Genomic DNA, 10,040 nt, shown 5'->3' with positions numbered 1-10,040 from the left:
TTTGCACTGTACTCAGGAATATTTCACGTATACCACGGCAGCCAGCTTTGTTGTAAGAGGAAACCAGGTAGAGCCAGGGTGAGAACACACAACCATTCACAGGTTGTAGACATACATGTACCTTCCTATTTACAACCACACGGTCAACATACAGGCTGGCTGGGTTCTAACCAATGTACACCACAGTGCTTAACATTCATCATTTAAAAGATTGACAGTATGTACTGAGTGTACACATGGTTGAGATGTTCATCTTTCAATCATCAGAAGAATAAGAAGTTCAGTCCTAGAGTGTGACATGATAGGATATTTTCCCTGCCTCTACGCTGTCTCGGTGGCATTAAATGTGTGTGACACTGCACATATATATGCTGTCTAGGTCCAAAATACCAGAATGAGACACACGCAGCAAATCATGACGTGGACTTAGCCAGCAATGTGAAAGATGGAGCCTAAATAGTCCTTCTTGATGCAGTTTTGGTTGAGCTGCAGTTTTGGTTGAGCAGGGCGTATATACTTCATGTTCAGTTTACTTTAAGTACGGGATTTGCGTATGTCATACCCAGAATAACAGTGAGACCAAATATCTCAACAGTGAAAACCAATATCTCAAAAAGTGCTGCATATATTGAGCTCAACTGCTCCACAATAACACTAATGGGATGTTCCTTTACTGGTGCCCTGTAATGTGCATATAAAGTCCCGTAAAAAGTCATGACTTTGCCCATAGCTTACTGGTATCTACATGTAATCAATGGTATATGTTATGGGTAATATCCCCCGAAAGGATGCGTGTATGGAGTTCAGGTTTTGTTCACATGTAAGGCACATGAACACAAGGGGATTGTTCCGTTGTTGATGCCGTGTCCACATTACTTACCCTAAATCACAAAATCCACAACTTACATATGGTTCTTTGTGTAATGGGATCAGTGCCCAGGTAAGTGTACCTTTGTGTAATGGGATGAGTGCCAAGGTAAATGTACCTTGCTCACGCTGGACCTACATCTAGAAGCACAATAACATGAGGGGGATGTTCCATTTAGAATGGATGACCTGCATGTATGCTAACGTTTTCTAATTACTGTAAAATGAGAAATCGCTGACTGTCACGTCTCTCTTCATGCTCTTGTGCTTCAGAATCGGTGGCAAAGTAAATGTTTATGTCTTGGGCTGAAGTCTTGATCACGTGTTTCTGTACAGGTGACACGAGATCTTTTGTATCCTCGCTGCCAAATCTAAGTTTCCTACTACTCCCATGTTAAAAATGCTTGAAAGAAAGATTGCAGATAGCACCATTTCAGTGTATCATCCGTATCACCTGTCCTAGTGGATCAACAGATAAGTAGCAGGCTGACGCAAACTTGCTGCAAACCATAGCACATCCAGGGCCTAATCCAACCCTTCTTATAGTCCGAATACCGGACGCTGCCGTTCCCTCGAAGTGCCCTTTGCGTCAAAACTAAAGTAAAATAAAATAAAATAATAAAAAAAAAAAGACCCAATTCATTATAAGACTCGAATTATCGTCTTAGTCGCTAGGCTTCCGCTAGCCGTTCGCCACATTACTTTTGGCGAATACAATTTCTATGTAGCGAAAGCCATGGATACCTTCAGTTGCTTAGGTTTAAAGTTCGTAAATTTACTTAAATTTAATGTTGGAGCCAGAATCAAGAAGGAATATTTGACTTCAGTGTGAAAGGGTTTTAAAAGAGCATTTAAAATCGGAAATGCATGCCCTAAAGTAACGAAAATTGGACCCGAGATAATTCAATTAGCCTTCAGATTATGCGGGCCGGGAATTACTTTCAATTTACTTAAAAAAAAAAAAGAAATGCCGACCGACCAACCCGACTTCAAAAAACAGGATTTGTTACCCGCAACAAACAACTTTTTAATGATGGTCTGGGGTAGCTATGATACAATGTGATGATCAGATGCACGTCATCCCGGATGGCTGAGTTCTCCGCATATCAGTAAATACAAGCCATCCTTAGACTGAATTTTCAGGCTCGGTACTTGTTGTGGGGTGCAGGTCAACCAAAGGAACCGAGGCCCTTAAAAATGTATGAGGATCGAAATATTCAACGAGATGCCCTTCACCGGTGGATTCAACGATGAGGCTTCACCTCCTGCCCTTCCGAGGCCAGACTAGGCCCTGACATCTGTGTTTACTGTGACTATTCAGAGGAGAACAATATACATGTGCTTTCCTTGATTTGACTTAGTTAACTTTAGGAACAGGATGGTCCAACATCACACTCGGATCCAAACATCACACTCTGATCCGGACACCAATCTCTGATCCGGACATCACTCTCTGAACCCGACATCACTTTCTGATCCAAACATCACACTCCGATCTGGACATCATACTCTGATCTGGACATCACTTTCTGATCCAGACATCATACTCTGATCCGGGCATCACTCTCTGGTCCAGAGCTAGTTGCAATTGCATAAATGTAGAAGATTTTTTTTTTTTTTTTTTTTTTTTTGATTGGTGTTTTACGCCGTACTCAAGAATATTTCACTTATACGACGGCGGCCAGCATTATGGAGGGAGGAAACCCACGACCATCCGCAGGTTGCTGACAGACCTTCTCACGTACGGCCGGAGAGGAAGCCAGCATGAGCTGGACTTGAAGTCACAGCGACCGCATTGGTGAGAGACTCCTGGGTCATTACGCTGCGCTAGCGCTTTAACCGACTGAGCCACGGAGGCCCCTAAATGTAGAAGATACATGTACATATATTAACCCATGGTCCAATTTCACAAAACTGTTGTGTCTTGCAAACTATCCTTGTAAATCATGTTGCCTTATGTCATGGCACAGACAACAATGAAGAAGACCCCAGAGGCCCGGGGCAGTCCCGGATAAACCACCACCCTTTGACAAGTTACGGACGAACTTTCTCACATGCGATACTAAGATACATATGCACCATGTTTGGTAGAAGACGTGGTCTTCAGCGAAACATTACATCGCACACACGAAAACATGAGCCTCCACCACTTAATTATCACCAAGGCCCTACAGAATCAGTCGGGGAATCTATCCACATATTTCATTATCACCACGGCCCCACAGAGTCAGTGGTGGAATCTATTCACTTATTTATCACCAAGACCCTACAGGATCAGTGGTGTTACTGTAGTCAACACAGATAGGGAGTTGTCGCCAGTTTGCGACATCCTCATTCTGTGACGGAGGTGCCATGAAAACGACCTCGAGTGTCTTTCGGTTGTCACGGCGGCTAAGAACCTGCGTTGTTGCGAGGTTTTGAGGGTCCATGGTGTTTCACGTGTAAGGAAGTTTTGTGAACTGGATTGATGAATGGTTCTTGCGGCGCGTGCGACTTTGCACAAACGGTGTACCTACACAACGAATAACAGTTCTAATAAAGCAGCAGTAATCAACCCATGAACTGACTTTGTCATTTCCTCATTGCGAACTCACAGCAGCATTCGTTGCACACCGATGCGGTAGCTGCTGTCATAGGTGGAATCTATTCACTTATTTCATTATCACCAAGACCTCACAGAATCAGTGGGGGAAGCTATTCACTTATTTATCACCAAGGCCCCACAAAATCAGTGGTGAAATCTACTCATTTATCACCAAGGCCCCACAAAATCAGTGGGGGAAGCTATTCACTTATTTATCACCAAGGCCCCACGAAATCAGTGATGGAATCTATTCACTTATTTATCACCAATGTCCCACAAAATCAGTGGGGGAATCTATTCACATACTTTATGATCGCCAAGGTCTCACAGAATCAGTAGGAGAATCTACTCAATTATCACCAATTTCCCACAGAATCAGTGGAGGAATCAATTCACTTATTTACCACCAATGTCCAACAGAATCAGTGGTGGAATCAATTCACTTATTTACCACCAATATCCCACAGAATCAGTGGTGGAATCAATTCACTTATTTACCACCAATGTCCAACACAATCAGTGGTGGAATGAATTCACTTATTTACCACCAATGCCCCACAGAATCAGTGGGGAAATCAGTTCACTTATTTACCACCAATGTCCAACAGAATCAGCAGGCGAATCCATTTGCATATTTACCACCAATGCACCACAGAATCACTGGAGAATCTATTCACATATTTACCACCAATGACCCACAGAATCAGTGGGGGAATCTATTCGCATATTTACCGCCAATGTCCAACAGAATCAGTGGGGGAATCTATCTGCATCTTTACCACCAACGCACCACAGAATCACTGGGGAATCTATTCGCATATTTACCACCAATGACCCACAGAATCAGTGGGGGAATCTATTCGCATATTTACCACCAATGACCCACAGAATCAGTGGGGGAATCTATTCACATATTTACCACCAATGACCCACAGAATCAGTGGGGGAATCTATTCGCATATTTACCACCTATGCCCCACAGAATCAGTGGGGGAATCTATTCGCATATTTACCACCAATGACCCATAGAATCAGTGGGGGAATCTATTCACTTATTTACCACCTATGCCCCACAGAATCAGTGGGGGAATCTATTCGCATATTTACCACCAATGCACCACAGAATCAGTGGGGGAATCTATTTGCATCTTTACCACCAACGCACCACAGAATCAGTGGGAGAATCTATTCACATATTTACCACCAATGCACCACAGAATCAGTGGGGGAATCTATTCGCATCTTTACCACCAACGCACTACAGAATCAGTGGGAGAATCTATTCACTTATTTCATATTTGTTTAATGTCTTTCTAGAGAATTTGTCGCTCATTGATGGAGGACACTTTTATGAGGGGAAACCAGAGTGCTTGGGGTAAACCATCGACCATTCAGTTTGGTAAGTTACTGACGAACCAGCCTACATGTGAGGTACAAATGGGCACACCATGTGGTTGGAAGATACATGTAAAGTGGTCTTCAGCAGAGGTTAAGACTGCTTAACCAAGCTTACAACTCAACTCCACAACAACCTTACTCCCCACAACAACCCTACATCCCACATCAACCCTCCTCCCCACAACAACCCTACTCCCCACAACCACGTCACCCCAACAACCCTACCCCCACAACAACCTTAATCACCACAACTCAAAGAACCCTACTCCCACAACCACAACTCCCCCCAACAACCATACTCCCCACAACCACAACTCCCCCCAACAACCCTACTCCCCCACAACTCCCCCCAACAACCATACTCCCCACAACAACCCTTCTCCCCCACAACAACCCTACTCCCCACAACTCCTCCCCACAACAACCCAACTCCCCACAACAACCCTACTCCCCCACAACTCCCCCCAACAACCCTACTCCCCACAACTCCTCCCCACAACAACCCAACTCCCCACAACAACCCAACTCCCCACAACAACCCTACTCCCCACAACTCCTCCCCAGAAAAACCGTACTCCCACATCAACCCTCCTCTCACAACCACCCCCCTCCCCACAAACTCCTTCACACACTGCCCATTCCATGAATCACTCAATAAGAAGACATTTACTTCATAACCAATGGTTTAATGAGTCATGGTCAAACCATATATTTATGTGTCTTATACTAGTATACTGACACCTATACACCTTATAGGGGACACAGAATAGATGCCGAATGGCTGACTGGAGATGTGATTTGGGGACAGGATTCTGTTAGACGGCGAATGGCTGACTGGCTTTATAATCTGGGGATAGGATGCTGAATAGACGGCGAATGGCTGACTGGAGATATGACTTGGGGCTAGGATGCTGAATAGGCGGAGAATGGCTGAGTGGAGATACGACTTGCGGATAGGATGTTGAATAGATGGAGAATGGCTGACTGGAGATACGACTTGGGGCTAGGATGCTGAATAGGCGGAGAATGGCTGAGTGGAGATACGACTTGGAGCTAGGATGCTGAATAGATGGAGAATGGCTGACTGGAGATACGACTTGGGGATAGGATGCTGAATAGGCGGAGAATGGCTGACTGGAGATACGACTTGGGGCTAGGATGCTGAATAGGCAGAGAATGGTTGAGTGGAGATACGACTTGGGGCTAAGATGCTGAATAGGAGGAGAATGGCTGACTGGAGATACAACTTGGGGATAGGATGCTGAATAGGCGGAGAATGGTTGAGTGGACATACGACTTGGGGCTAGGATGCAGAATAGACGGAGAATGGCTGACAGGAGATATGACTTGGGGATACGATCCTCGGGCTTAAGCTTTGTATAAATGTGCCAAACGTATAATTCAGTATAGCCAAACCAGCCAATTTGGTGAAAAGTCTGTATTCCCGTAAGTGGACCCTGATATCACCATAAAATCCTCTAAACAGTGAATTGGACAACCAACATACGATATGCATACATTGTTTCAGTGGTTCACAACTGCTGAAGAGTCTTTCCTTCAGAGGCTAGAATCTGGGTTCCTTGAGTCTTTGAGTTCTTATCCCTGATACTAGCCAGACAACAAGCTGTAGACATTACTGCTACAATTCACTCGGCCACAGAGAGTGAAAAAATGTTTCAAAATGGTACATGATTGAGAACAGTTTTAGACGCTTGTAGATGATTCTCTCCCCTTATTTTTTCCATCTACCACACTGGTTTTGGCTGTTGTGTAAGGAGAATTCCAAAACGCTTTTTGATGGTTACTCGGTGCCGCGAAAACTTGTCATCAGGTGAAAACCGGGCTGGGTGAGCAGACACTGTGGGCTTGCTTTCTGGATCAACTTTCTGCAAATGCAAAAGTGAGATGCAAAACTCAAACTGTGCTCACGTTGCCACCCATGTAAAAAGAGGACTTCAGGCTAAAAGCATGATATCTTCTAGTTCTACAAGGCCTACATCATTTATAGAGCAATTGTAACTTCACAACACCAATGAACTCGGCTAGTTCTGTAGTGCTGTGATTACAGTATACTATCACAGCCTAGCACTGTAGTGCTGTAATTACATATACTATCACACCCTAGCTCTTTAGTGCTGTAATTACATATACTATCACACCCTAGCTCTTTAGTGCTGTGATTACAGTATACTATCACAGCCTAGTTCTGTAGTGCTGTGATTATGGTATACTATCACAGCCTAGCTCTGTAGTGCTGTGATTACGGTATATTATCACAGCCTAGCTCTGTAGTGCTGTGATTTCGTATATTATCACAGCCTAGCACTGTAGTGCTGCGATTACGTATACTATCACAGCCTAGCTCTGTAGTTCTGTGATTATGGTATACTACCACAGCCTAGCTCTGTAGTGCTGTGATTACGGTATACCGTAACAGCCTAGCTCTGTAGTGCTGTGATTACAGTATACTATCACAGCCTAGCTCTGTAGTGCTGTGATTATGGTATACTATCACAGCCTAGCTCTGTAGTACTGTGATTACGCATACTATCACAGCCTAGCTCTGTAGTGCTGTGATTATGGTATACTATCACAGCCTAGCTCTTTAGTGCTGTGATTACAGTATACTATCACAGCCTAGCTCTGTAGTGCTGTGATTATGGTATACTATCACAGCCTAGCTCTGTAGTACTGTGATTACGCATACCATCACAGCCTAGCTCTGTAGTGCTGTGATTAAGGTAGACCGTAACAGCCTAGCTCTGTAGTGCTGTGATTACGGTATATTATCACAGCCTAGCTCTATACTGCTGTGATTATGGTATACTATCACAGCCTAGCTCTGTAGTGCTGTGATTACGGTATACTATCACAGCCTAGCACTGTAGTGCTGTGATTACGGTACACTATCACAGCCTAGCTCTGTAGAGCTGTGATTACGGTATACTATCACAGCCTAGCTCTGTAGTGCTGTGATTACGGTATACTACCACAGCCTAGCTCTGTAGTGCTGTGATTACAGTATACTATCACAGCCTAGCTCTGTAGTGCTGTGATTACGGTATACTATCACAGCCTAGCTCTGTAGTGCTGTGATTACGGTATATTATCACAGCCTAGCTCTGTAGTGCTGTGATTTCGTATATTATCACAGCCTAGCACTGTAGTGCTGCGATTACGTATACTATCACAGCCTAGCTCTGTAGTTCTGTGATTATGGTATACTACCACAGCCTAGCTCTGTAGTGCTGTGATTACGGTATACCGTAACAGCCTAGCTCTGTAGTGCTGTGATTACGGTATACTATCACAGCCTAGCTCTGTAGTGCTGTGATTACGGTATACTATCACAGCCTAGCACTGTAGTGCTGTGATTACGGTATGCAGTCACAGCCTATCTCTGTAGTGCTGCGATTGCGGCATACTATCACAGCCCTGTCTTGTCTAAATTTCTACTAGTTTAAGTTTATGCGGGTCTATCGGATTCCTCTCTAGAATTACTAGCTACAAAGTCTATGAGTACAGACAGCATTAGTACATTGAGGACAACACGAGCAGTATAGAGGTGTCCCATTCACCCCTGAAGGATGCATCACAAAATTTTGGAAATTAGTTGACTGCTAGCCTTCCCAGCCTGTCAAGTTACTCTTTTACAATGCTTATTGTTCTAGAGCATCAGGCTGATAAATTCCTGAGCAGCTGATCATCCCAAAGGTAAATATCCATCCACATTTCATCATGTTCAACCTGGCCGCTGTCTTCTATCTGTTAGGATTCTGGATATGGTGGTTACCCTGCTTCCCGGGCCTAGTGACTGTGAACGGTAGACATGTGTGGCCCAGGAACCTGGATGGTGTATATGATGGGTGGCCATTTTTGCGAAATTCAAGTGAGCAAGAAGTTGAACTTGATGAAACATGGATGGATATTTACCTTCAGGATGATCGACAGCCCGGGGATGTTAGTAATTGGCTGCTTTGCAAAATTTTATGAAGCTTCTTTCAGGGGTGGACAGAATCCAGCCGTGAATATGCAGGTGCTGTCCAAATATTGAAAAAAAGCGAAAATAAGTCTTCCAGGTCTTGAGGTGTTCAAGATAGGCTTGTTCATAATTTTGCAGTGATGTCATAGGTGATCTGAGCCAATCATCAGCACACTCTATGGTCATTTGCCTAAAGCACTGGAGGTGAAAACAAAGCGAATTTAGCCCTAGTTAGATAGGCATTGAAAATTTTAGCACAAAACATGATAGCTGTGAGGTATTAAATTCTTTCTGGAAAAGTACTCGGAAAGTGTCTAGCCTTCGAATATGATACTTTAAATGGCCTGTATTACTATGAGCTGTAGTTTGCCGCAAAAATCAACATTTCGCCAATTTAGCTCCATGTTATTTATCACCTCTTGCTCTTCGCCATGAACTCAGATGCTGGAATCTATGAATGGAACAAGACAGGACTGCGATAGTATACGTTATCACAGCCCTACAGAGCTCAGGAAATTTAAAAAATTCACAAATGAAACTTTTTTATTTGGATGTTGTGGATTTTTGTATACCAGGAATGAGACACTCAGGTTAAATCCTTGGCAGGTCTACCAGCAACTCCTCAAGAAACTCAGGTGTATTTGCACTAGTCAAGTGATCTTTTAATGTGAGGTTAGGCGTAGATTACAGCCAAGGAGTCTTCCAGGTTAAAATAGTGGTATTTAACAACAGTGCGGAGAAACTCTGCACAACAAAATTCGATGCAAAATGAACCAATCAATGTATTAACCAGGCAAAACTCCAATAAAGGAAGTTCACCAAGACATTCTCTATTCCTCTGCCAATTTTTTCCACATTCTGAAACCTTTAGGATCAGTAAATCCAAGATAAATACAGCTGTGACTTGTGCTCACATGCCGTGTGTCAACATTGTGACATAATAAATCAGGTTGTTCCTTCCCGCGTATGCGAGGTTGACCTTTCATGGCATCACTATGTTTTGATCAATTGGCTGTCGGCTTTGACAGACAGAAAGCCATCTGACTGCAGAGACACGAATTTGCAATTGACTATGGAACATGGACTATGGAACAGAATGACAGACCCCATAGTTTGTGGGAACTGTCAAATTAACTTTGCAGTGAAAAAGAGGGGTTACCTTCGGCATCCGTTCCACAATTTCACGGAAGGGCCAACCGTTGCTGTCCA

At 43.7% G+C, this 10,040-nt stretch overlaps 1 protein-coding gene across 1 annotated transcript in view; it reads right to left on the bottom strand.

The window, feature by feature from the left end:
• The window catches only part of LOC135479882 (DNA polymerase alpha catalytic subunit-like), a 338,179-nt gene that overhangs the window by 172,583 nt on the left and 155,556 nt on the right, over window positions 1-10,040 (bottom strand). The gene's annotated exons all lie outside the window — the stretch shown is intronic.

The sequence above is a fragment of the Liolophura sinensis genome, chromosome 12 (genome assembly GCF_032854445.1).
Source record: "Liolophura sinensis isolate JHLJ2023 chromosome 12, CUHK_Ljap_v2, whole genome shotgun sequence".
Taxonomy (NCBI): Eukaryota; Metazoa; Mollusca; class Polyplacophora; order Chitonida; family Chitonidae; genus Liolophura; species Liolophura sinensis.
Note: the sequence above shows the minus strand (reverse complement) of the source record. Positions and strands in the feature narration are given on the sequence as shown.